This window comes from Calonectris borealis, chromosome W (assembly GCF_964195595.1).
Source record: "Calonectris borealis chromosome W, bCalBor7.hap1.2, whole genome shotgun sequence".
Taxonomy (NCBI): domain Eukaryota; kingdom Metazoa; phylum Chordata; class Aves; order Procellariiformes; family Procellariidae; genus Calonectris; species Calonectris borealis.
The window spans coordinates 45,048,550-45,075,826 of NC_134351.1; the positions used below are offsets into that span (position 1 = coordinate 45,048,550).

Here is a 27,277-nt window from a genome sequence, read left to right on the forward strand (position 1 = left end):
ACACACGCACACGGATGCAAAGATGGATAAATATACAAAGGTATACCTGTTAAAAATCCCCCTCGAGTTCAGTGAAATACTCACGCAAAATGTCTTGGCATCTCTCAGCGGGCAAAGGGTTGAGCCTCGAGGAGTATTGCAGCTCAGGTCCCGTGCCAGCCGGCAACGGTCCTCCAAATATCGCAAACTCGAGAGTTTGCAAACTCTGAGGAGCATTCATCTCAGAGGGAGATTCTGGGCGCATCCCGCTGCGGTCCAGGAGAGCTCAAAGGGTCTCACTTGGGACGGCTGTTTATAGGGTCGCAAGATGATTGACTTTAGTCATCTGTAAATTTCCATCCTGGCCACAGTCCAAGGCGGTAGTGACTAAAATTCTGAAGGTTTCAGTGTTGTTACAATTGAGCTACAACTCAGATAAGATGGCGCCTGGGCCAGGCAGTGGGAGTACGTTCCCAGCCTCAGCCATGCAGAGTTTCTGATATGGTCAAGGAGCGCTCAACCGCCAGACTCGGTGCACTAAGGCCGAGGTTTCATGGGAATTTCTGAGATCAACGAGCGGCCCAGGAAAAGCGGGGGAATGCACCACCACATCAGCATATAAAGCTGGCGGACGGAGGAAAGGGGGACGTTCGGAGTGATGGCGTTTGTCTTCCCAAGTAACCATTACACGTGATGGAGCCCTGCTTTCCTGGAGATGGCTGAACACCTGCCTGCCGATGGGAAGTAGGGAATGAATTCCTTGCTTTGCTTTGCTTGCATGCGCGGCTTTTGCTTTACCTATTGAACTGTCTTTATCTCAACCCACGAGTTTTCTCACTTTTACTCTTCTGATTCTCTCCGCCATCCCACTGGAGGGGGAGTGAGCGAGCGGCTGTGTGGTGCTTAGTTGCCAGCTGGGGTTAAACCACGACAGTCCTTTTTGGTACCCAACGTGGGGCTCGAAGGGTTCGAGATAACGACAGGTTTGATTGGAATGTGCTAGATCGAATTTATAGCTGTTATTGCTGTTCAGCTATTAATTGGCAGGCTTCTGTGCTTGCCATGGGGCTTGCTTGCCTTACTGTATATGAGAGCCTAGTGCTCGTTAGTGGCTGCTTTTTGCTTTCGCTGCTTGCTGTGCTGCTTATCATCTTACTCTGCTGTGCCTGGGAACATTTTGATAACAGCAATGGCCATGCACCTGGGCTGGCAGATGGCCAGGGCATCGCTGCTGTTTCTGTGCTGCTGTACTGGACAGGCTGGAACTCCAGTGTGAACTCAAGTCGAAGGGACTATGACCTGTGGATGAGTCTACATGGGAGCAGGACACCCCGAAGCATCTGTGGCCATGGATAAGCCCATACCAGAGCAGGTACATCTTGAAGCATCTGTGGCCGTGGTTATGTCTGTGCCGCAGCAGGTATACCTCTGAAGGGATTGTGGCCTAAGGATAATTCCACGCTGGAGAAGGTACACCTTGAAGCATCTGTGGCTGTGGATAAGTCCATGCTACAGCAGGAACACCTTGAAGCATCAGTGGCTGTGCATGAGGTCATGCTGGAGCACCTCAAAGTGTGTGGCCGTAGATAAGCCCACGACAGAGCAGGTACACCCCTGGAGGGACTGCAGCCATGGGTAAGGCCATGTTGGAGCAGGTTTACTCCTGAAGGGACTGTGGCTGTGGGTAAGGCCACGCTGGAGCAGGTATATCTCTGAAGGCATTGTGGCCCATGGAGAAGGCCACGCTGGAACGGGTGCACCTCAAAGCGACTGTGGCTGTGGATAAGTCTATGCCGCAGCAGGTATACCCCCTGGAGAGACTGTGGCTCATAGATGAGGCTCCACTTGGAGCAGGTACACCCCTAAGGGACTGCAGTCTGTGGATAAGTCCAAGCCGGAGCAGGGGCAAGGAGAGTATATCACCAGCCATTCCATTTCACCCAGTCTAATACATTGTGTTTGGTGAAAGCATATCTCCTAGAAGAGCTTTCACTTTTCTTGATTTGAAGACATCAAGAGCTGACAACTCTACCAATTTTCTGAGCAGTTTGATCCAATATTTAGTCTTCACTGTTAAAAATGCTGTTATTTTCTCTTTGAAATGACTGGCCTCAGCTTCCAGCTGACATTCTCCTACTAGACTAAAGAACCTTTTAATATGTAATGGCTTACATCAAGATTCTGTGATGACTTAATTTTTTTTTTTCCCTAAGCTGAAAAGATAAAGCTTTTAAAAGTCTGTCTTTGAAAGTTTTCTCCAGCTCTCCGGTAAGCTCTGTGACTCTCTTCTGCTCTTTCTCCAATTTCCATACTGTATCAAACAGCAGGTTGATCTGGTACAGTATCCTATCTCTAACAGTGGCTAAAAGCAAATGCCTAAGAGAAGTATGAATAGGGCCGCCATATATGATATTTCCTCTGATCTCCACCCTCTACTTTGCAGGGAATTCCTGAGAAGGAAAATGGTTTTATGTATTTAAATACCTTCCATGGATTTCTCTTCCAAGACTGGAACTTGTTGAGTCTTATTTTGAACCCATGTAAACCTATCACCTCTACAATATCCTTGGCAAGGAGTTCCACAGCTTAACTCTATTCTACCTGCAGAACCACCGGTGTTTATTTGTAATAACAAGTCCTACTAGCCTCAGTTAAAAATTCAGTCACCAAAACTGCATGCAATTGCTGTGCCCATTTTACTACTGCCATATACAGAAAAAGCATCAGTAACCTGCTCTTATGCGATATTCTTGCACTCATCCATCATAAGATTGCTTAACCATTTTTGCTATAGTCTCATAACAATTCAGATTGAACCAACTACTATAACCAGCCTCAAGGTACTTTCAGAAGTCAGTACTTTCTAGAATACAGTCCACCAAGCTGTAGTTTTAACCTACCTACATTTTTAGTTACTACAGGCATGTTATATGTTACTTTGCCCATGCTACAGAATTTTTTAGGCTGAATGCCCAAAGCTTTCAAACAATCCAGAGAATTCTGTGACTGCTTTTTTTGGTTACTTACTGTCCTGGTTTCGGCTGGGATAGGGTTAAATTTCTTCCTAGGGCTGTGTTTTGGATTTAGTATGAGGAGAATGTTGATAACACACTGATGTTTTCAGTTGTTGCTAAGTACCCTGCTAGTCAAGGACTTTTCAGCTTCCCATGCTCTGCCAAGTGCACAAGAGGCTGGGAGGGAGCATAGCCGGGACAGCTGGCCCAACTGGCCAACGGGGTATTCCATACCATGTGACATCATGCTCAGTATATGAATGGTAGGCGTGTTCCAGGAAGTAGCGATCGTTGTTTTTTGGGCATTGCTCGGCAAGTGGTGAGCAATTGCATTGTGCATCACTCATTTTGTATATTCTATCATTATTGTTGTTGTTGTTATTATTATTATTTATTTTCCCTTCCTTTTCTGTTCTATTAAACTGTCTTTATCTCAATCCACGAATTTTACTTATTTTTTTTCGATTCTCTCCCCCATCCCACTGCAGGGGGTGGGGGGGAGTGAGCGAGCGGCTGTGTGGTGTTTGGCTGCCTGCCGGGTTAAACCATAACAGTCCTATAGTGTTATTTCAAATGAAAATATACAGCAATAAGTCAAATACCCCTTACATAAACCTCTCTACAATCACCTTCATCAGGCTTGTAATGGCCATAAATGATTATATCACACTTGTCTGACAAAGCTTGTTTTTCATAAAGCCACTTGCACTGTATTAATTACACTCATTGTTTAATTCTTCAGCAACAGAACTATATTTATTCTTTCCCACTGTTTTGCTGAAGACAGATTTCAAGCTATGTGACCAATAGTCACCTATTCACTCTTTTTGAACGCTGGAACTCATTAGCACTGTTCTAGTACAATGGTATATGCCCCATATCCCAAGATTAACAGCACTGGGAAAAAATCCCCCCCCCCAATTCTTGTAAGTTCATAGAGTGCAAGTTATTAAATCCTACTCATGTCAAAATATTTATTTTTAGTAGGTGGTGCTTAATATCCTCCTCAGTTATTAATGGATTGGAAAGTACCCCATTGTTCCCATATGATATAATTACATCATATTGCTTCTTTCTAAATGCAGAAGAGAAACAGTAATTAAAAATTGTCTTTTTTGTCATTTGCAATATTAGCATTTCTATCTACTAAAGGGTCTGTAACATAAATAGGATTTATTAGTTATTAATACATTAAATTACACATCTTATTGGCTATAATTCTTTCATCCATTTTTTCTTGATGGTATTAGCTTTCTTTATCATTTTTAACACTTTACAATTCCTTATTTTATAACTATTTCCTACTCCTGACTCCCCACTTCTGTTTTGTTTATTTTTAATTGCTGTTTTTACTGGTGGACAAATTGGTTCTTAATCAGAATTGTTCTCTAAATTGTGAAACTGTGGGATTTTGGCCAATTACATTTTAAAGACATACCACTTCTCATTCACAATTTTTCTTCCAATTTATTTTACTCATTGGCTCTCTTACCACTGATATCTTTAGCCTTTTTAATCCATCAGGAATATAGTGCAAGCAAGTATTGGTTGAGTCTATCCCTCTGTTAATCAATACTGAACAAAATTAGGTCATAATTATAGGTTTCTAGGCAACCACTAACTTTCAATTAATTTAATTTCTTCATCTTTATCTATCCTAATTAGGTCTAAAATAGATTGATTGTTGTTTGGTACCATGTCTTTTCTATCATCTACACTTTTTACAATGGCTAATGATAACTAGCTATACAGGATTTCCAGCATAGGCCCCACAAACTGAACTTCCCCCATAACATCGCACTTTTTCCTTCCGCCATGGGAAACTTTTAAAATATATTCATGAAGAAAATAATGGTGAAACAAAAAATAATCTCCAGATGTCAGGAAGAAGCACAAGTATTCAAGCAACAAGCTGGTGCATAATCTCATGTTCTTTGGAATGCAGACAAAAAGATAAGAAATCTATTCAGAGACAAACATGTCTTGTTTCTAATTCATAAAACAATGAAAAGCATTCACAGTAGCCTTTCATAAATCAGTATGCATTAAGCTACTGTCTTTTTCCTGCTATCTTCCTCTGACATTCATCCCAACCCTTCTACAACTATTGTCAAAACACCCTGCTCCAACTTCATCCTTCCACCTTGTGCTGGTTTTGGCTGGGATAGAGTTAATATTCTTCATAGTAGCTAGTATGGGGCTATGTTTTGGATTTGTGCTGAAAACAGCGTTGATAACACAGGGATGTTTTTGTTATTGCTGAGCAGTTCTTACACAGAGTCAAGGCCTTCTCTGCTTCTCACACCACCCCACCAGCAAGGAGGCTGGGGGTGCACAAGAAGTTGGGAGGGGACACAGCCAGGACAGCTGACCCCAACTGACCAAAGGGATATTCCAGACCATATGACATCATGCTCAGCATATAAAGCTGGGGGAAGAAGGAGGAAGCAGGGGACGTTCGGAGTGATGGCGTTTGTCTTCCCAAGTAACCGTTACACGTGATGGAGCCCTGCTTTCCTGGAGATGGCTGAACACCTGCCGGCCGATGGGAAGTAGGGAATGAATTCCTTGTTTTGCTTTGCTTGCATGCGCGACTTTTGCTTTACCTATTGAACTGTCTTTATCTCAACCCACGAGTTTTCTCACTTTTACTCTTCCGATTCTCTCCCCCATCCCACCGGGGAGGAGGGAGTGAGCGAGCGGCTGTGTGGTGCTTAGTTGCCGGCTGGGGTTAAACCACGACACACCTACTGCTTTCCTTCCTTTCCCTTTGACATGTGCTACCACATAACCTCCTGATGTCTAGCCTCTCTAATCCCTCCCAGTAACTGTTTCAGTCCTCAACACCCCCAGACATGTAACTCCCACTCGGCACATCCCCAGCTGCCACCTCTGTCCTTACCACTCACTATTCAACCAGCTCTATGCTTCTGGAAAACCCCTTCAGGAGTCTCTATTTAACTCAACTACCCCCCACTACCTGGGGGGGTACTGAAGGTATTTGTAAATTGTTTCATTTTTCAGAGGGGAAGCTGAGATCTTGACCTTGCGATTCACTTCTTTTTGCAGTAATTTTACTTCTCCCATACCAAATTACTACAGCCATTAGAATCAGTTGCTGCCTGGTTATCTGTTAAAACAGGGTTTAACAAAATTGTTAAACAAGATCAGCAGTTGACTGACCCTGATTAAAATGAGGAAGGTTTTTCTGCAATGTTGTTATATCAATAACATACAATAGAGAGCTATTTGTATAGGAAAACCAACTGTAGTAGTATTAGAAGCTCAAGTGACAGAGTCAATACTCCACTCACCTGATCTCTACAAACATGGACTCCCTAAGTCTTAATGCTCTCTCTTTATTAAGTCAGCATAATAACTGATAGCCACCACAGCTCAGAGAGCAAAATTTAAACTTTTTCTTCAGGCTGCTTTTACCATTCAGGTTTGATCACATGGCTTGCAAGCAATCCAGAGACAACCTACATGCTGGACCTATATCAGACAACTAGCAGCAGGGGCTGCTGAAGCCATTACCTAGCCATCTTGTGACCCAGTTGCATGGCCAACCCATTCTATCTTTTGCAGTGAAGCAGCAGAATAAGAAAGCCGTTACCTGTTAACCACTTCCTGAATGGTTAACACCACCCTCTCCTGAGTCTCCCATTTTACCCTTTCCCTTTTATTTGAAGCTTTTGTCGTGAATCCACCCAAAGTCCAATTTGAATATCTGACACAGGAAAAAAATTAATCCTAAATACTTCAGTATCTTAGTTACTATATACTGTATAACACACACTCTCTAAAGAACAGGAAAATAAACAATTAAATTATCATCATTAGCATCAGTACCGTCCTAAATCTAACTTTTAAATGTTATCACCATATATTTTTGTTTATAATTACTGCATTTGCAATTATCTACCTTGATCTGAGACTGCTGGTTTATGCAGAGAAAGGTCACCCTCATGTGGAAATCTGCCTAGCAGCTGTAAAAAGAAATACTGCATTTTGCTTCTTAATAAAGCTTCCATTGCTTAGATTTGCAGATTCATTTTTGGAAAGTATCACGTAGTAGATTTTTTTTACAACATTTTAGTTCATCGGAGCTCTCATTAAAGTGTGAAAGGGAAAAACCTTTGATAAGATAGGATTACAAGAATTTAAACACATGTTTAAAAAGAAAGCAAAATACATCCAAATCCAGTCAGAATGTAATGGAAATTAATCTGGGCAAAATTCACAGGTTTTATGATAATCTTGCATCCATCCTTTATAGCTGTTTTGAATACCATTCAAGAGGTTCTCTTATATGTGATTTTCACGTATCACATTTTCATGTCCCAGCAGAACTGGGGTCTAAAACTGTAACTGACTATGAGAATTAGGATTTACTTAATTATGTGCTCTAGTAAGACTACACAGTTAATATGTTTTGGCTACAAACTTTTATGTTTCCTCACATCCATAACTAGTGTGGTTCAAAAATAAGTCCTGTCAAATTTTCCATTTGAGAAACCAATCAAGTTCCTTTTTTTTTCTCCAGTTTAAATGCTTTAAAAGAAAAACACAGAAATAGTTTCAACTGAACATTCACAATTGGTTTTTTTTCCTCTGAAACACATAGATTTGACCCAAAGTGAATGCTTTCAGTTTTCTTTTGCTAGAAAAAGAGGCATAAGTCTTTTGAGTTGACCAGGAACATTTTCTTACTTTGCGGTTGAACAAACAAACAAAAATACCAACCATGTTTACAGCTATGGTTCAAATGTCTAAAATATATTAGCTAGTAACCAAAACTACTTTTTTTTCATATACATGTTGTAATACCAAAACCAAAGTAAGGTATGATACCTAAAGACATGAAAAGTGCACCTGGATTAGCAGTTTTATTTGGGTGGTGTAGAATTGGCTTGTGAGACTCATTTTTCCTGATCTTGCAGAAAAACTGCAAAAAAATTGATTACTTTCAAACTCCCACAACTGAAATCATTAAATCTATGAAGCTTTTTTGTAGCAATTCTGCATGCCACACTGGAAAGGAACAGGAAAATCTTGTATTGACTTTTACCATTCCCACCGGGGACATCATCTTCCCGTCCTTCCTTATATGTATCTCAAAATACTTCACAAACCAACTGAAACCATTATAATTGCTCAAGTATAACTTTTTAGTGCCAGTGTTGATATAATTTGGAAAACAAAGACCTGATTTGTGATCATCAACAAGAAATAAAAAGTGGTGGGAGAACCATAGGTTTTGGCTGTTTTTCCTCAATGAAGGGAAGAAAATGGTAGCTCAAATGGTAGGGTGTTTTTCTTTTTAGTTATACTATATAAGTTTCTAAATGATACAAGAATTTAACATGCATCAGAATGAAATCTAAAAGTATCACACAAGTTATCTCTGCTGTAAAGCAGTCTGGGGCGGATTCTCAGTCTTGAAATTTGTCAGGAAGCTAGACTGAACCCAAACCATGATTAAATCAAACACACTTCTTCTCCATCAAAAATATTCGTGAGCCATCAATACAATAGAATACAGAATAAAAAAGAATCTGTTTCTTTTATTGCTGGTAGTGTCCTTTTTTTCCCCTCCAGTTTTAAAATTCGTTCACAAGACATAGTTTAAGTGCATCTATTAAAAGAGAAACAAGGCATCAACTCCCCATACTGATTAGTATTATTTCATAAAAATTCAAAGAAATTACCATCCAAATTTCTCAGCTTCTGCACCTCTCAGAATTTTTCCCCATGTTCAATGTTGTAGTCCTACGCAATTTATAAATCACATTTTTACTTACGCAATTTAAAAAATCATCAAAAATTGACCCAAGTTCCCTAGAATGATACATAGTTAAGATGTGAAATACACTGACATTTCCAGCTCATTCCATACTTATATGCCATTACAAAGGAACCATAATCTTACTGAACACGTAACCCCTTACTCAATAGGAAAGCTCTCTGGCTTGGTTTACGCTCCAAGAAATTCTGAAGCATATCCGTCCCATCCAAAGATCCTCCAGGTTTCAAAATGAGGTTTCTGTATTTCATCCCAGCCTGATAAAAGGTAAAGTAGAATATGTTAGTATTTCTTATCTTGCAAACTGCCTCTTTTCTGTATTTGATGTGTATTTAAAAATCTACACGATTAAACATCTTCTCTCCTTCCAGATTTTCTTAATACCAAATCAGAATATACCACAAGTATAATTTAGATCTGCTGGAAGAACTCAAGACAGCAAAAGTTTAACCTATTCTCTAAGAAATCCTTTTTCTTGTGGTTTTACACTGAATTTACAATCACAACTTGTCTGGAAGACATTCTATAATGCATAACAAACACACAATCTCCACACAGTCTTCAGTGATGGATTATCCCTGTGACTGACTGGCAGGAAAAGGGAACCTAACATCCATTCGCTCTTAATTGATGATTTCTCTTTCTTTAATCTCTGTTTGGAGAACAGAGATGATAGTTCAGAGGTAGATATAGCACTGAGGAATAACATGGCACATTGTCGTGGTTTAACCCCAGCCAGCAACTAAGCACCACTCAGCCACTCGCTCACTCCCCCTCCAGTGGGATGGGGGAGACAATCAGAAGAGTAAAAGTGAGAAAACTCGTGGGTTGAGATAAAGACGGTTTAATAGGTAAAGCAAAAGCCGCACACGCAAGCAAAGCAAAACAAGGAATTCATTCCCTACTTCCCATCGGCCGGCAGGCAGGCGTTCAGCCATCTCCAGGAAAGCAGGGCTCCATCATGCATAACGGTTACTTGGGAAGACAAACGCCATCACTCCGAACGTCCCCCCCTTCCTCCTTCTTCCCCCAGCTTTATATGCTGAGCATGATGTCATATGGTCTGGAATATCCCTTTGGTCAGTTGGGGTCAGCTGTCCCAGCTGTGTCCCGTCCCAACTTCTTGTGCACCCCCAGCCTACTGGCTGGTGGGGTGGTGTGAGAAGCAGAGAAGGCCTTGACTCTGTGTAAGCACTGCTCAGCAGTAACCAAAACATCCCTGTGTTATCAACGCTGTTTTCAGCACAAATCCAAAACATAGCCCCATACTAGCTACTATGAAGAATATTAACTCTATCCCAGCCAAAACCAGCACATACATATATATACTGCTATGCATATAATACATTTATAATATATACAAACACATCTAACTCCCCTATTAAAGTATCTTAAGGTAATGGAGACTTAATTCAGGCTTTGTTTTCAGGAGGAAACATTATTACTTTAGAAGGAATGGATTCCTTTAAAAAGAATGAACCGAACTTCTGAGACAATAGTAAGTAATGAGGACTTTCTTAACAAGAGGTCATATTTTAAAGAACATATCTGGAAAATTTTGCGCCTCTGAGACATGACTATCATGACTATTTTGCATGTAGATGTCCTAGATACTTTTGATATTGAAGAAAACAATGTTCTTCCTTTTAGTCACTGTATATACACATATATATTTCCCACACACATCAAAGCTATAAGATTACAGAACTACACCGCTTCCTGATAGCTGTACTGCAAAAACAAGCAAAAGTCTTTTTAGCTGATGGACTTCCATGACTTAATTGCATTACCAATTGCATTGTCTGAATTAACAGCTGGAAAAAACTAAAATGGAAAATAATAATAATAATAATAAAAAATCACTGAAGCATTGCTTATATTTCTCTATTTGTGTCAGTTTCCTGAATATTAGCAGCAAATGAAGATATTGTTCCTTTTAGTTTAAAAGTGTTATTTGAGTAGACTTGAGTCTTTGCTGATGTCTGTCCAGAGTCAGTACATTGCTCAGTTCTAGGAAGACCAGAGATAATTTCAGATAATGGGCAAGAATCGAGGAGTGTGACAACTAACGAAGTTAGAGTTAAGTGTTTGCTGAAGAATTTTTATAGATACAGTCTCTGAAACTAGTTTCTATAACGGTTGCTCAAAACAGGAAGAGAGGTTTTATTCTAACAGGAAGAGGTAAGCCAATTTTCTAAAAGCCCTAGTCATGATAGCATAACTGTTTTCCTTTCCTGCTGTTCTGAACACTAGTCTAAATCTAGATATAATGAAGTATGAGTAACTACAAAATTCATATTGGTATCTAGTATTTGTTTAAAAAAGATTGTCCCACCTTGTGGAACTCTATTACACTTACATGGAATGCAAATAAGAAAAACAAGTTGAAAGAGAACCCATTTGAGAAGATAGCATTGCTCTGAGGAGGGAGGGCAAATCTCCACAGAGTTACCCCTGGAGTTATATCAGCATCCAAGCAAAGCGTGTGTCCGCACACATGTGCAAGAGCGCAAGTCACACACACACACACACACACGAATAAGATACAAGATAAGGTACAAGATGTGGAAAGAGAAGAGAATTGGGACCTTAAAATGGGAAGGCAGTGTATCTGCTGGGAAGGTGGAGAACGTGGACCCAGAGTTCTGGATTAAGAAGTTAAGAGGCTGTTTGAGCAACGCAGGGCTACAACACTTCTGTCTGGGATATGTTATGCACATTCAGTTAATTTGCCAACAGCTTTCATGTCTGTCAAGTGTTATGTGCAAATCAAATATAGACAATACATGCAGAAAATCTGATACTGTATTCATGCACAGTGCCTGCCTTGGGCTACCAGGAAAAAAAACCAAACAAACAAACAGAAAACCAAGGACCTTTCCCCACCCCCCCAATCTTAAATGAGCAAAGTTGGTGGGTAAAAAAGTCACATGGAGAGAAATGTAAAGGTATTTTAGTCCTGTGGGTAGCCTGGAAAACCAGAGCTGCTACTGTTCCTACAAATAGCGGTATCTGTCATCATAGCCTTTACTAATGGTGGTACCCATGCAAATAAATCCAGGAATTATTAATTCAATGAACTTAACTTTTTTAAGCTCTCACTTAATTCTTGATGGCACTGACAGTGATAGCGTACACAGAGAAGAAATGTAGTGGGCTGCTTATGTTTTACAGAGGATATTGTCTTTAAAGTTTCCCAGCAATTTTTTAAACGATATATTTTTATACGTATACTGGGGGGGGAGAGGGGAAAGATATACCTGTATTAGCGAGTCTAGACGCAGCAAGTTTCTCAAGGACAGTGTCTGCAACATGGCTCTCACCTTTATAATGTCTTGACATTTGTTGTAATGGTTCTTTATCCCACACCCAGTTCTCAAGCATTTGTGAAGATAACTCTACAAAGTCTGTTTCCACATGAGTTCCACTAAACCTAGCAAAATCAGTCTAAAAGGAAAAAACATTGTTTTAAATGAAAATAGAAGCCAGGATTTCTAGCAGAAACTTTCAGGTGCCAAAATTTCAGTGTTAATCACAACAAAAGGAATAATTTAAATGGGTCAACAATAAAAAAACAAACACTTGAAAGACAGGAGAGCAAAACACAGATAGAAGACTATCACCAAGCAACAAAATAGATTACTCGGTATTTATTTACTGCATTCTCTACTGGTGGGAAACACTACCTCAATTTTCTTAATATTATTGATTTTACCTTTGTCGTGGTTTAACCCGGCAGACAGCCAAACACCACAAAGCCGCTCGCTCACTGCCCCCCCACCCCCCCACTGGGATGGGGAGAGAATCGGAAGGGTAAGAGTGAAAAAAAGACCGTGGCTTGAGATAAAGACAGTTTAATGGAACAGAAAAGGAAGGGAAAATAATTAGTAGTAATAATAATAATAATGATAGAATATACAAAATGAGTGTAATTGCCGAGCAATGCCCAAAAAACAGCAATCGCTACTTCCTGGACATGTCTACCATTAATATACTAAGCATGACGTCACATGGTATGGAATACCCCGTTGGCCAGCTGGGACAGCTGTCCCGGCTACGCTCCCTCCCAGCTTCTTGTGCACGGGAAGCTGAGAAGTCCTTGACTAGCAGGGTAATTAGCAACAACTAAAAACATCAGTGTGTTATCAACATTCTTCTCATACTGATTCCAAAACACAGCACTAGGAAGAAATTGAACTCTATCCCAGCCAAAACCAGGACAGTATCCACCCCTTATTCTATACCATCTACGTCATGCCTAGGTCTCACATTTTCCAATACATTCCAATTAATCATCGCCACCGTCCTTGTCTTTTGATATATACACACAGATATCAATCCCTTAGTCTATGGGCCATCCCTCTAAAATGTCCATTGAGTTCATTTAGTCCACGACTTTGGGCTCCATCTGTCATAACAGTCTTTCAGGGCAGGAGAGATGGTGTGTGGTGTTGGATTGTTGCATCCTGAAGCCAGTCCTGATTCCATTATCGCTGCGCTCATCCGGTTCTATCATCGTTGCATTTTTCTCAGTTTCGTCAGAGTTCATTCTTCATTAATCTGGGTGATTTTTACTGCAATACCATTGATAGCAACCATAGAAGTGATGACATACGTTATTATACAGCAATCAATATCAGACAATTCAGTTCATTGGCTATTTTCACCCAAAATCAAATCCCCTTGAGGTACACACCGGACTTCCCCATCCTTTTGCATTACCCACCAAGTGCACCCAGGTCCTTGAGCAAAAGCAATCCCACGGATGGGTTTTCCCTTGCCAGAGGCAGGAGTAACCCAGACTGTCTTCCCCAGCATATTCTTTATATGCACGACAGGGACATTATCCCCCTCACAGTAGATAAGGGTTTTGATCGGGCAGGGCCAGCTCGGTTGAAAGATCCCCTAGTGTTGACTAACCAGGTGGCTTTTGCTAAATGTGTGTCCCAATGCTTGAATGTCCCACCACCCATTGCTCTCAGCGTAGTCTTTAGCAGTCCATTGTATCGTTCGATTTTCCCAGAGGCTGGTGCATGGTAGGGGATGTGATAGACCCACTCAATGCCATGCTCTTTAGCCCAGGTCTCTATGAGGGTGTTTCGGAAATGAGTCCTGTTGTCTGACTCAATTCTTTCTGGGGTGCCATGTTGCCATAGGACTTGCTTTTCAAGGCCCAGGATGGTGTTCCGGGCGGTGGCATGGGGCACAGGATATGTTTCCAGCCATCCTGTGGTTGCTTCCACCATGGTGAGCACATAGCGCTTGCTGTGGCGGGTTTGTGGGAGTGTGATATAATCAGTCTGCCAGGCCTCTCCATATTTATATTTCAACCATCGTCCTCCATACCAAAGAGGCTTTACTCGCTTGGCTTGCTTGATCGCAGCACGTGTTTCACATTCATGGATAACCTGGGCAATAGCGTCCATGGTCAAGTCCACCCCTCGATCACGAGCCCATCTGTATGTTGCATCTCTTCCTTGATGGCCTGAAAGTGTCATAGGCCTACCGAGCTATAAATAATTCACCCTTATGTTGCCAGTCCAGATCCACCTGAGCCACTTCAATCTTAGCAGCCTGGTCCACCTGCTGGTTGTTTTGATGTTCCTCAGTGGCCTGACTCCTGGGTACGTGAGCATCTATGTGACGTACTTTTACAGCCAGGTTCTCTACTCGGGCAGCAATATCTTGCCACAACGCGGCAGCCCAGGTGGGTTTACCTCTGCGCTGCCAGTTGTTCTGCTTCCACTGCTGCAACCACCCCCACAGGGCATTTGCCACCATCCATGAGTCAGTATAGAGATAAAGTACTGGCCATTTTTCTCGTTCAGCAATGTCCAAGGCCAGCTGGATGGCTTTCACCTCTGCAAACTGACCCGACTCACCTTCTCCTTCAGCAGTTTCTGCAACTTGGCGTATAGGACTCCATACAGCAGCTTTCCACCTCCGATGCTTTCCCACAAGGCGACAGGACCCATCAGTGAACAGGGCATATTGCTTCTCGTTTTCTGGTCGTTTATTATACAGTGGGGCCTCTTCAGCACGTGTCACCTCCTCCTCTGGGGATATTCCAAAATCTTTGCCTTCTGGCCAGTTCGTGATCACCTCCAAGATTCCTGGGCGACTGGGGTTTCCTATTCGGGCCCGTTGTGTGATCAGCGTGACCCACTTACTCCACGTCGCGTCGGTTGCATGATGTGTAGAGGGGACCCTCCCTTTGAACATCCAGCCCAGCACCGGCAGTCGGGGTGCCAGGAGGAGCTGTGCTTCAGTACCAACCACTTCCGAAGCAGCTCGAATCCCTTCATATGCTGCCAATATCTCCTTCTCAGTTGGAGTGTAGCGGGCCTCGGATCCTCTGTATCCCAGAACCCTAAGGGTCGACCTCGAGTCTCCCCTGGTGCTTTCTGCCAGAGGCTCCAGGTAGGGCCATTCTCCCCGGCTGCGGTGTAGAGCACATTCTTTACATCTTGTCCTGCCTGGACTGGCCCAAGGGCTACTACATGAACCAGCACCCGTTTAATTTGTTCAAAGGCTTGTCGTTGCTCAGGACCCCATTTGAAATCCTTCTTCTTCCGAGTCACTTGATAGAGAGGTCTTACGATCAGGCTGTAATTTGGAATATGCATCCTCCAAAAGCCCACAACGCCTAAGAAAGCTTGTGTTTCCTTTTTGCTAGTTGGTGGAGACATGGCTGTTATTTTGTTGATCACATCCATTGGGATCTGACGACGTCCATCTTGCCATTTTATTCCTAACAACTGGATCTCCTGTGCAGGTCCCTTGACCTTACTTTGTTTTATGGCAAAACCGGCCTTCAGAAGGATTTGAATTATTCTCTCCCCTTTCTCAAAAACTTCTTCTGCTGTGTTGCCCCATACAATGATGTCATCAATGTACTGCAGATGTTCCGGAGCCTCACCCTGTTCCAGTGCAGTCTGGATCAGTCCATGGCAAATGGTAGGGCTGTGTTTCCACCCCTGGGGCAGTCGGTTCCAGGTGTACTGGACGCCCCTCCAAGTGAAAGCAAACTGTGGCCTGCACTCTGCCGCCAAAGGGATTGAGAAGAACGCATTAGCGATATCAATTGTAGCGTACCACTTGGCTGCCTTTGACTCCAGTTCATATTGAAGTTCTAGCATGTCCGGCACGGCAGCACTCAGTGGCGGCGTGACTTCATTCAGGCCACGGTAGACTACTGTTAGTCTCCACTCTCCATTGGACTTTCGCGCTGGCCATATGGGACTGTTAAAGGGCGAGCGAGTCTTGCTGATCACTCCTTGGCTCTCCAGTCGACAAATCAGCTCATGGATGGGAATCAGGAAGTCTCGGTTGGTGAAATACTGCCACCGGTGCACTGTTGTGGTAGCGATCGGTACCTGTTGTTCTTCGACCCTCAGCAACCCCGCAACAGAAGGGTCCTCCGAGAGACCGGGCAAGGTGGACAGCTGTTTAGTTTCCTCCGTCTCCAAGGCAGCTATACCAAAAGCCCACCGATACCCTTTTGGGTCTTTGAAATACCTTCTCTTGAGGTAGTCTATGCCAAGGATGCACGGAGCCTCTGGGCCAGTCACAATGGGGTGCTTCTGCCACTCATTCCCGGTCAGGCTCACTTCGGCCTCCAATACAGTTAACTCTTGGGATCCCCCTGTCACTCCAGAAATACAGATGGGTTCTGCCCCTTTATAGCTTGATGGCATCAGAGTACACTGTGCACCAGTGTCTACGAGAGCCTTATACTCCTGTGGGTCTGATGTGCCAGGCCATTGAATCCACACAGTCCAGTAAACCCGGTTGTCCCTTTCCTCCACCTGGCCGGAGGCAGGGCCCCTCTATTTCTGATCAAAGTATCCATCTCTCACTTCTTGCAAACGTGAGTCAAGAATTTCTTCATCGCAATTACAATCCAAAGTAAGATCAGCCCTTCTACTCTGTCTGGGGAACTGTTCACTGGAAACTGGACCGTCGTGAGACAGGTTTTTCCTGAAAACTGGAGCAGCATTTTTCCTGGGAGAACCCCCTTGTGTGATTGTTTTTCCTTGCAACTCACGTACCCGTGCCTCTAGGATGAAGGTAGGTTTTCCATCCCACTGCCTCATGTCCTCTCCATGGTCATGCAGGTAAAACCACAGGGTGCCCCGTGGTGTGTACTTTCTATATCCTCTCTCTTGAGGAGAAAAACGCTGACACCTAATGGCTGAGATACTGGTCCGTACAGGTGGAGAATAGGACATACCCTCTTCAAGTTGCTGGACCTTCCGGGACAGTTTCTCCACAGCCGAGACAAGGGAGGAGGAGACAGTTTCTTCGAAATCCCGGAGTCTGCTAACCACGTCATCCACCGTTGGTGCTTCTTCCTCTTTCCAGGACAGGAGTGCCAACGAACTGGCATACGACGCTGATGCGCTCCGTACCAACTTCCACCACATGGGTCGCGTGCACTGGACGTCATCTGGATCTTTGGGCGTTTGGTCGTTGTCCAGGTCACTATAAACCACCTCCAGCACGCCTAATTCTCTCCGGTACTGGATACCTCTCTCCATAGTGGTCCACTTGCTTGGGTGATATATAACATCTTCCTTGAAGGGATACCTTTCCTTCACACCTGACAGCAGTCGCCTCCAGAGGCTGAGGACCTGTGTCCCTTTTCCAATCGCTTTGTCAATGCCCCCTTCCCTAGCAAGGGATCCCAGCTGTTTGGCTTCCTTCCCCTCTACTTCCAGGCTACTGGCCCCATTATCCCAGCATCGGAGCAGCCAGGTAACAATATGCTCGCCTGGACGACGGCTGAAATCTTTCCTCATATCTCGCAGCTCACTCAGGGATAGGGATCGGGTGGTTTCCGTCTCATTTATGAGTTCTTCCTCTTCCTCCTCCCCTCCTTGTGATGGCCCTGCTTTTCCATCATCCCTCTCTAAACGACCTGACTTCCGCTTCCAAGATTTCTTCTTCTGTACAGGGGCGACGGATACCAGCGACGGTTAGTCCTCTGGTTCAGCTGTAGTACCTGTCGCGAGGGTTTGGGTAGCTGCAGTGCCTGTCGCGGGGGTTGGAGTAATTGTAGTGACTGTTGCCGGGGTTTGAGTAGCCATAGTGGTTGTCGTGGGGGTTGAAGTAGCCACAGTGCCTGTCGTGGGGGTTTGAGTAGTCACCGTGTCTGTTGCTGGGATTGACCTCTGGACAGCATTCCTGAATAGTTGTTTAACTCTAAACAAGACCTGAACCACATTCAGGAGACATAGCAATATGATCATGCTCGTTTGAACATCCCAAGGATATTCAAAATTCTCAGGGAATATTGTGGACGTCTTCATGAAGAGGATAGAAGAAAAAGGAGTTTCTGACGATATGGAAGGGAAGATGAACAAGTGGGAGAAAGTGTCCCATCCTGTCTCCCCCCTAAATTCATCCTCCGAGGTGAAGAGGTAAAAAGTGTAATTATTAATAGTTTCCAAAAGATAGCTCCCGAAGAACAGGAATGACGGCAGTGCTGAGTACAGGCTCGTGACCAATAATTTTATCATAGCATAAAGCCAGGTCACACAGTATAGCAAAGCAATGACCTTAATCCATTTCCCAGAGATGACCAACCCCACATAAACACTGATAATCAGCAGTATAGACAGCCAGTAAGGTGCTACATACCAAAACTGCAAGAACAGATCCAACAACTCTGAGAGCAAATAAACCAACATTGTGAACATCGAGTACTAAACTGATATAATGAATGCGTATAACAAATTTGTTTTAACCCGTTTGGGTCAGATGTGTCGTTGTCTCATCCCTTTGAGCCCCACGTTGGGCGCCAAAACGGACTGTCGTGGTTTAACCTGGCAGGCAGCCAAACACCACGCAGCCGCTCACTCACTCCCCCACCCCCAGCGGGACGGGGAGAGAATCGAAAGGGTAAAAGTGAGAAAAACTCGTGGGTTGAGATAAAGACAGTTTAATAGAACAGAAAAAGGGAAAATGATAATGATAATGATAAAATATACAAAATGAGTGATGCACAATGCAATTGCTCACCACCCGCGCTGACTGATAACCAAGTAGCGATCGGTACTTCCTGGATCACGCCTACCATTCATATACTGAGCATGACGTCACATGGTATGGAATACCCCATTAGCCAGCTGGGCTGGCTGTCCTGATTATGTTCCCTCCCATCTCGTGTACCTAGCTCAGTCAGTAGGCATGGGAGCTGTCCTTGGACTAGGAGGGCACTTAGCAACAACTGAAAACATCAGTGTGTTATCAACATTCTCCTCATACTAAATCCAAAACACAGCCCTAGGAAGAAATTTAACCCTATCCCAGCCGAAACCAGGACAGTCATACTTTGAAAAGAGTCAGGGCAGCATACAGGTGAAAAAATGAAGCAGACCAAAAAAAATGGAGTGGGGGGGGCAGCTTTTTTTCAGCTTATCAGTTCCATCATCTATTTGATGTGTGACTTCAAAACAGTTGTACTGGCATAAACAAAGGGTCAAAAGAGCGCCAATAGCCACCTAAGCCTGCACTACTGCTAGAAAATACACGGGTTTAGTCTAGCAAAAGAGTCTCAAGATGATTGCTGTCATTAAGCATACCAGTTAAATGCCCCAAAGTGAAAAGAGCTATTGATGCTAAGAGGTAATACTGACATAAGAACAAATTAGAATAAATTGGTCAGGAATACATGTAAGCTAGAAATTTAAGAAACATTTGTAACCATCAGGGCAGTGAGATTCCGAAACAGCTGCCCAATAAGCATCATGGAAGTAAAAACAGCTCAATTTCTTTTTTATAACATGGAGCTTGACCAGTTTATAAAATGGATCATATTACTTGGTTACCTAAGGTAGCACAGGACTAGACTTGATCACCCCAATTGTCCCTTCCAGTCCCTATGTTCCTGTGAGGTCCTTCAAAATTAAAGCACCTTTATTTACCTTGTATTTTTACTATGAATATCTAACTGGCCTCTGCTAGCAACTTGCACTGGCCTTTTTTTGGGGTGAGTCCTATGGCATCTAATGATGTCAGTGGAATGACATACAGGGCAGACTGAAACATATTATGCATTTGTGTACTGCTTCATCCATCTATGAGAAGTTCAGGAGGAATGGCAGAGGTTTGGTTTGGACTTTCAGCTACAACAAAGACTATTATAGAAGCAGCTGTTTTCACAAATTATGGTATTAATCTGCCAATCCCAAAAGCAGTAACAATGACAGTTTTACCAAAAGCAGTGTAAGTTGAATAATAATTTAAAAGCTTAGTAGCTACTTCTACAAGAGGATTTTTAAGAAGAAATCAAAGCTTCTAAGTTATAGACTGCAACCATTGCTATTTTTGCTAGAATGCCAGGTAATTTATTTTATCCCACTGTCGTGAGAGACAACAAAAAATGCTTTTACAAGTATATTAATGACAAAAGGAGAGCCAAGGAGAATCTCCATCCTCTATTGGATGCGGGGGGGAACGTTGCCACCAAGGATGAGGATAAGGCTGAGGTACTCAACGCCTTCTTTGCCTCAGTCTTTAATAGTCAGAGCAGTTATCCTCAGGGTACTCAGCCCCCTGAGCTGGAAGACAGGGACGGCGAGCAGGATAAACCCTCCATAATCCAAGAGGAAGAAGTTAATGACCTGCTACGCCACCTGGACGCTCACAAGTCTATGGGGCCGGATGGGATCCACCCGAGGGTACTGAGGGAGCTGGCGGAGGAGCTTGCCGAGCCACTCTCCATCATTTACCAGCAGTCCTGGTTAACTGGGGAAGTCCCGGACGACTGGAGGCTCGCCAATGTGACGCCCATCTACAAGAAGGGCCGGAAGGAGGATCCGGAGAACTACAGGCCGGTCAGCCTGACCTCGGTGCCAGGGAAGATCATGGAGCGGTTCGTTTTGAGGGCGCTCACGAGCCATGTCTGGGACAACCAGGGGATCAGGCCCAGCCAGCACGGGTTCATGGAAGGCAGGTCCTGCTTGACCAACCTGATCTCCTTCTATGACAAGGTGACCCGCCTAGTGGATGAGGGAAAGGCTGTGGATGTGGTCTACCTGGACTTCAGTAAAGCCTTTGACACTGTCTCCCACAGCATTCTCCTAGAGAAGCTGGCGGCTCACGGCCTAGACAGGTACACTCTTCGCTGGGTAAAAAACTGGCTGGACGGCCGAGCCCAGAGAGTTGTGGTCAACGGAGTTAAATCCAGTTGGCGGCCGGTCACGAGCGGTGTTCCCCAGGGCTCAGTTTTGGGGCCGGTCCTGTTCAATATCTTTATCAATGATCTGGATGAGGGGATTGAGTGCTCCCTCAGTAAGTTTGCAGACGACACCAAGCTGGGCGGGAGTGTTGATCTGCTCGAGGGTAGGAAGGCTCTGCAGAGGGACCTGGACAGGCTGGATCGATGGGCCGAGGCCAACTGTATGAGGTTCAACAAGGCCAAGTGCCGGGTCCTGCACTTTGGCCACAACAACCCCAGGCAACGCTACAGGCTTGGGGAAGAGTGGCTGGAAAGCTGCCCAGAGGAAAAGGACCTGGGGGTGCTGGTCAACAGCCGGCTGAACATGAGCCGGCAGTGTGCCCAGGTGGCCAAGAAGGCCAACGGCATCCTGGCCTGTATTAGAAATAGTGTGGCCAGCAGGAGCAGGGAGGTGATCGTGCCCCTGTACTTGGCACTGGTGAGGCCACACCTCGAATACTGTGTTCCGTTTTGGGCCCCTCACTACAAGAAAGACATTGAGGTGCTGGAGCGTGTCCAGAGGAGGACAACGAAGCTGGTGAAGGGCCTGGAGCACAAGCCTTATGAGGAGCGGCTGAGGGAACTGGGGTTGTTTAGTCTGGAGAAGAGGAGGCTGAGGGGAGACCTCATCGCGCTCTACAACTACCTGAAAGGAGGTTGTAGTGAGGTGGGTGTTGGTCTCTTCTGCCAAGTAACTAGCGATAGGACGAGAGGAAATGGCCTCAAGTTGCGCCAAGGAAGGTTTAGATTGGACATTAGGAGAAATTTCTTTACTGAAAGAGTGGTCAGGCCTTGGAACAGGCTGCCCAGGGAAGTGGTTGAGTCACCGACCCTGGAAGTATTTAAAAGACGTGTAGATGAGGCCCTTAGGGACATGGTGTAGTGGGCATGGTGGTGTTGAGTTGACGGTTGGACACGATGATCTTAGAGGTCTTTTCCAACCTTAATGATTCTATGATTTTACCAACAAATCTACAATTTGATTACTTGCTGCTTCTGGAAAATATAAATTTGATTTTACAAATGAGAAGGACCTTTATAACACTCTTACAGCAATACAGTGGCCAACATAACTGCTGCAAAGACAAAGCAACTGAATTTACGGGCTGATTTTTAACTCGTGTAGTAAATATTTTAAACATATTAAACATTTATGTAAGTCTAGTTTTGTTTAAAAACATTTTCCATGACTGGAACATGCCAAGCAACCCTTTGTAATAGCACACTATTAAAATAAAACAAAAAAGCCACAATCTGTGAAGCAGAAGCAGCAAAGGGTAGTACCAGCTTTAGAAAATACAAACACAAGAACCTGCAAGCTTGTCCACAAGACGCTCCTACTAATGATTATCACTTTCTAATACAGTCAAGATTTAAGTCTGCTGTCTCATTTAATTCTGATTACATAGGGATAGCTATGATTCCATCCAAGACTCTTTAATGGTATTTTTAGTTTTCAAATTAGTCTTCCCCTAAACAGTATTAGTTACAATGACAAGTACAGTTTTACAGAATAATAAAATGTATTTACAAATGTATTTCTGGGAAACATATATACACATAGGTTTATTGTACTTGCTCATAGATCTGACAGTTCCATGTAGCCACACAAAATTCAGAGTACATCAGCTTCATGTAGGATGGAAAACTATATTCTCTGCTGACAAGAGGTCTGGGATAACAGCTTCAGGGGTAAAGTGGGAGCCAAGACAGGAGATTTTAAAAGGGAGGGGGGGGGGGGGGAGGGACTGTCACATTCAGATGATTTAGTCATCTTCTAGTTTTTAAATACTCTAAGGGCAAATAAATACAAAGATGCTTTTCTTGCTGCACCTTATGTACACTTCGGGAGGCATTCCTATGGATATAAATAAGAGCAGATTTGCAAATCACAACGAACACAATGAACTTATTTTTTAAGCAGTAATTTACTGTATGAAGCTTTGTAAAAGCTGCTAATTGAAAAATAAGAACAGCAAGATCATTTTGGTCTTTCTATCTTTTGAAATAGCAGATCTTAGTTAAACAACACTTCCTAGTCTTACAGGCTGCAGGAGAACCAGCGCTGCATGCTGGAAGCCAGCATTGTGTATGTGAAAACCATATTCATCAGGTAACTGCAATCAATCTTCACAGGGCCTCAATACTTTGACTCCACCTAGCAGCCTTGTTAAAAAAAAAATAGACACGTCCCATTAAGGCAACATAAAAACTGACAGTTTCCCTCAGGACAAATTATTTAATACTTGAATAATATGCCATATGTTGGCATTTCCCTGAAAGTAAGACTCAAGTGCTACCAAACATATATAAATGATAGCAGACAGGCATGGTTTAAGTAAAGCTTTCTAACAGCCAAGCCTCATATTCAGTGGAACATAAGACTTTTTTTTTTTCTTCAAATGAAGAAGTTAAAAAGCATTTCAGAAACAAACCACAGTAAGTATTCAGCAGCATCTAATATAATGTAAGATATACTGCAGTTGGTCTGTGTTCTCAGGATGGATTTTAACACAGAAATTTAACAGGCTACAATCTTTGCACTATTTAGATAACCTTAATTCTTGCTTGAATTTTAAATATATCTCCATATTGTTTCAGTTTTGACTCACAGTTTCAGACAAGAAGTAATTGTGTATTTTGTAGTAAAGCAAGGACAAAAATCAAGCAAAGTAAGCAGAGGACTGAGTAACCCAAGGCAAAATCAAGAATAAGTTTTTAAAAAAAAAAAAAAGCTAATCACAGGGCAACACTATTTCAATTGAGCTAAAGGAATGAGACCACAGCCCCAAAATATAAGTCATCACTTTTTCCTGCTGGACAAACACATTTGAAGTCCTCGTTACACTTCACTTCTCAGTCCTTTCACCCATTTGGCGCTTGACAGTGTCTAGAACAGTGAATACATGCCTTGAATTCTTGGGCCATTTTCCTTAGAAAAGTACTTGGCTCTGTGTCAGGACTGTGTTTGGCACAGACAGATCTCACTATGGCAAGAGGATAGCATGTTTAGTACTTCCTAATTTAAAGCTCCATAACTGCCATTAGAAACTTTTTTTCTTAAGCTGCATTTGAAGGAATAGAAGATGATCTAGCACCTTTTAACACTAAACCATTAATTTTGTCACTACACCTTTAGGGAAAAAAAAGGATTCTCTGCAACTTAGTTCACTATAAGCTCTACATTGATCATACTCCTATAATAGATATACTTTTAGCTCTTCAGATCAATGTGAGCGAATCAAAAAAGCTGCAAGTCATACAAACATTTTTAAATCTTTACTGATACATATATTACCCTCAGTGCTGCTTTTATGATCTTACTATCTGGCAACAAACACTTACTGGTTTCTCTGATACAATTAACATCAACAGCAAAGTAATTGAAAAAGGCACACTGTGGCAACTAATGGAAAATCCAGAACTTAAGTAGGAACTCATACATGAGCATAACATGTTACACTGTACTTGCATCCTCTCCCTTCCCCCCCGACCCCCTCCAACAGTCTTTAAACAAAAGGAATTTGGAAACTGGTGTGACTGACTTTTGTAAGAGGAGGCGATTTCCACACAGTAGTCTGGAGTGGACCACACAGAAGTGTCAGAGTACTGTTTTTGCAGTGTCTGATCTCTTCTCTCCCCACTCCTAAAATTAGGGTATCCATGGTTCTAGGGAAAAAAGAAGGAAAAAAAAAAAAAACAAAAAACCAACAAACAAACGAAAACCCAAACTTACTAGGACTGCTAAACTAGGCTTCAAACCCATTCTGTGAACTGAATCCTTTCTGTGTCACAGCAAACCTCCATCACAGCACACCTTGCTCGGAGGATCTGAGAAAGGAAGTTGAGCGATTTTTCAACACTCGCATGTAGACAATAAGTGTACTACACAATTTAATGCAGGAGGTGCTCATTAGGGTTATCTTATTGCTTGGTTCTACCATCAGGTGAACCATGCAATACACGGTGGAAAAAATATTGGTTTTAAGGCCCTACAGCTCTCTCAGGTGCTGCTGCATAAGCATATGTCTATCATGCCAGCAATATAAATAGCAGGTAAAGTGCATGCTATTTAGTGCAAACACCACACACTATTACTGCCAGGATAGTTCAGTACTTGAATGCAACCAGCTAATGCATGAAAAACAGCTTGTTGACTCCAACTAAAAAAGAAGTGGTGCTGCAGGACAGAGAAAACTATTAAGGAAGGTTTGTAAATGCAAAAGGTTTCTTTGATTTACACCCACAGTTAATCAGTTCAGCCTGTACCATAGTAATGTCCTTTGATTTCCCATTGATCTTAAGTCTCATACAGTCAAAACAGTGAGAAATGTTCTTTGCTATCACTAGTTGGTTGGAAAACTCTATGCCTTCATGGCAGATGATGACCTAATCTTGCTTATATGCACCACTTTAAGTCACTGTTCTTCTTGGGAAGACAGTGCATTATAGCATGCCATGATTGCTTCAATGCTTGCAAAATCCCCCCAAAAAACTGCTGCTGCAGTACACAGAGGAGGTTGTGCAGTCCACAGAGCACAGAGAAAGGGAAAAATTTTCCAAGTGTCCTGTCCGGCCCTTGCCATTGCTGAGGTGTTGGACCTGATAGTTTAATGAAAGTATACACACTCTCTCTACGGTGATAAGTATGATATAAGAAAGTGACTATAGAAGTTCTTCCTGTTTCTTTGCCTTCCAGTGCCATTCCCTGCTCCTCCTGCCTCTTTTCCCCAGACCCAGTTTCTTGCTGGTTTACTTCCTCATCAAGAGAAAAGCCAGTGTTCAGAGTTTTTCCAGAGTCCATGTATGTATATTTTCCTATTCAAAACCTGATTTTGAAAGAAAGACCCCAGAATTCTTTAATCCTAGAGAATTATTTTAGGACACTGAAATTAAATAAGTCACACTGCTTTTATTCCAATTTTTTCCATTACTAGGAATATCTATACTCAGACTACTGTGCTAATTTCATTAACCTACATTTTAGCCTTTTTCCATGCATTTTGTTAAAATAAATGTTAATCTTTGAATCTTTTGGATTCTAATAGGTAAGGTATTTAACTGGAAATAGCCTCCTTCCCAAAAGCTGCCTATTTTAACCAGAAGAATCAAACTTTCAGCGTTGTTTTATTCAACATAAGACATGCTTCTTGAAACTTGCTAAGAACTGTCATTTTTATCTCACATTAAGATGCCTGTGACCATTTGCTTAACTTTTTGAAGTTAGAGGTCACTATTTGGCATTCAAGATCACTCTCTTTTGTGAAATAATTATTTGGGCACACTCAAATGATGACTGACCAAAACAAAACAAACAAACAAAAAAATCACAATTAACAAACTGCAGTGATCATTTCCAGCTGTACTTACAACAAGCAATGAAAAAAATAAAATATTTAAATCAATATCTAATACTTTATTATTACTTAAGAAGGAGGTATCTTTAGTTTCCAAACGCAAATTGCAAATTTTTTTTTCCTAAAGAAAAAACCTTCCATCCTTCAAACACTTCCTTTCCTTTTTTCGTTTGAAAAATCTGTAGGACAAACAAGGACAGTCAACACAAAACATGGAGAACAGTGAAAATGACTATAGACAAAGAATGTAAATGTATATTGGGAGGAAAAAAAAATACTTGTGTACTTTATTTGACAACAGTAAATTGATCGATTCATTTACAACAGCAGAAGCTTTATGAAAAGATTCTGAATCTTATTTTCTAACTGCTAGTACCCCTCAATACTAATTCAACCTGAACAAAGGCTGTGAAATGAGACAAAAATGGTACGTTTTATGCAGTAAGCACATAATTGTCATTTCTCAAAAGTCCACAAGAGGTAACCATCTTCTTCATTTTACACTCAAGTTGAGCTCCATTCTCACCACCACGACATATTTACATTGTGACCTTTCAACTATTTCCATATTCTCTATTAAATCTGGTCCTTTGCTTATGTTCTTTTGTCCTCTCAATTTCCCCAGTGATGCTAATTTCAGGTTCTCATTTGTCTAGTTCATCTAGTACTGCCTACAAGCCTTCTTCCACACTGGTTTTCTGGGTCCATTTAGACCTAGTATTCATTACAAAGAAAACAATTACCACCTTATTTTAAAATCAATAATATATTTGTACTCGTCTCATCCCTCATATAATGTTAAATAGTGACACGCCTTTTTGTAAAGCTATTAAAAACACATTGCCCTGTCTTGTTTCACACATATCTTGCTGAAAAGCCCCACTGCTATAGTCTTAGC

The 27,277-nt window shown here is 42.4% G+C and overlaps 1 long non-coding RNA gene across 2 annotated transcripts in view; it reads right to left on the reverse strand.

Annotated features, from left to right (window-relative positions):
• Positions 1-22,886: 22,886 nt before the first annotated feature.
• The window catches only part of LOC142074738 (uncharacterized), a 181,939-nt gene continuing 177,548 nt past the window's right edge, over positions 22,887-27,277 (reverse strand). For both annotated transcript variants that reach the window (XR_012670688.1, XR_012670687.1), the window contains exons 2-3: positions 24,568-24,853; positions 22,887-24,009 (exon numbers count right to left, since the gene is read on the reverse strand). This is a non-coding gene — a long non-coding RNA (uncharacterized LOC142074738). The remainder of the gene's footprint in view (positions 24,010-24,567; positions 24,854-27,277) is intronic.